This window comes from Callospermophilus lateralis, chromosome 3 (assembly GCF_048772815.1).
Source record: "Callospermophilus lateralis isolate mCalLat2 chromosome 3, mCalLat2.hap1, whole genome shotgun sequence".
NCBI classification, from domain to species: domain Eukaryota; kingdom Metazoa; phylum Chordata; class Mammalia; order Rodentia; family Sciuridae; genus Callospermophilus; species Callospermophilus lateralis.
The window spans coordinates 59,085,036-59,086,801 of NC_135307.1; the positions used below are offsets into that span (position 1 = coordinate 59,085,036).

Below are 1,766 nucleotides of genomic sequence, written 5' to 3' on the forward strand. Positions count from 1 at the left end.
ATTGTGTCCATCTACAACTAAAAAGTATATATAAAACAAAAAGAAGGTACAATTTTTCTTGGAACACCATTCTCATTCGACTCCCATTTTCCCAGATTCTTCTATACACTCCTCCCTTTCTTCCAGACCTCAGCAACTCCATACAGTCTCTTTCAATGGAAATTTACTCCTTTTCCTGTTTATTAATGTTATGTATTTCAGACTTATCTAAATTAGTTAATGTTTTTCAATAAGCCTTAGTTGCAGCATACCAGGTCTAAGTTGACCAAGAACATCAAAAACACTGATCAGTCCAGAGACTGAAGCAGGAGGATCTTGAGTTCAAAGCCAGCCTCAGCAATGGCAAGGTGCTAGGCAACTTTGGAGACCCTGTCTCTAAATAAAATACAAAATAGGGCTGGGTATATGGCTCAGTGATTGAGTGTCCCTAAGTTCAATCCCCAGGACCAAAAAAAAAAAAAAAAAAAAAAACTGGGTCAGGAGAAGTTACCCATATAGAAATAGGAGGTTCTGCAGAAAGAATAGGAATCCTGGAAGGTACATAACCAGATGGTGTATGTACAAAGGTGAAGTAAATGTTCATCATTTTAGCCAAGAGCACAGCTTCCTGAAATGTGTCCTTTAGACTCCTGGGATAGGGTCCACTTAAGATCCACTCATTCCGCTTCCAGAGCCAAAGACTTTGAGTCCATGTCCTAAGATCAGTAGTTTTCAAACTATATAGGCAAGCAGGGATGCCTTTGTAAGCAGTTAGGGGACTGTCCAGGGGCTAAGGAGCCTAACAGAAACAATAGTGTAGGTGAGGTGAGCATTGTGGTTCTCAGGCCTTCAACACATCTGTCAGGGAATCCAACACTGGTTTAAGGCAGTCAGAAGGTACAGTCTGGAATCAAAGGAGTGGTCACTACTGACATACATAATAGGCTGAAAATCCTTTAACAAAAGGATTTTCAATAAACAAAACCAGTTACAGCTTTGTATTTATTTATTTATGTCCAAAATGTGTTTATTGGGATGTTTTCCCATTCATCTTGATTTAGGCTGCTTTTAGTGCTGTTTCCTCCTGAAGGAACATCTTTCCATAAGCCTTGCTTTTCCTCCCGTAGGCTGGCAGAGGACAGTGGAGCAGCCAACACACAAAACTACTGTTTGTGCATGGCTAAAAACTGTGGTGATTTTATAGCATCCTGGGCATTTCACATCCATGAAATAGGAGTTGGGGGCTCTGCATCAGGCGAGGCGCTTCTTGTGTTTCCGCTTCTCCTCTTCCAGAGAGGGATGAAGGAGATCCTTTGTGAGAGGCATGTTCTCGTGGGGAGGTTGTCACCGCCGGAAAGGCTCTAGCTTTTTAAATATATTTTCCAGCCAAATGACTTTTAAGTTCAAGACAGTGAATGATAATTTACGCATCTAGATTAAGTTTGTCACTTCCGATTTACTTTTAAAACTCTAAAACACAGGACACCTGGAACTAGCACAAACAATGATTCCTACACACACACACACACACACACACACACACAGACGTTTTCCCAGCAAACTAAACCTTTTATATTCTAGATTAATCCTAGGTTAACTCTAAGAAAAAAATTCAATCTTCCTTTTTTTTTTCAATTTTTTTTCTTCAATTGAAGAAAATCAAACATTGCTATATCCTTCTTAATCATACTAGAACAACTTTGTTCTGCCTACTCCAAAGTCATATCCCTAAGGCACCAATTACTATTAAAAATAGTTTTCAGCAAGAACTATGTTTTAGCAGCAGT

General features: G+C 39.4%; 1 pseudogene; it reads right to left on the minus strand.

Annotated features, from left to right (window-relative positions):
- Nucleotides 1–1,031: 1,031 nt before the first annotated feature.
- LOC143393805 (small ribosomal subunit protein eS27-like pseudogene) lies at nt 1,032–1,319 on the minus strand (annotated as a pseudogene).
- Nucleotides 1,320–1,766: the final 447 nt, after the last annotated feature.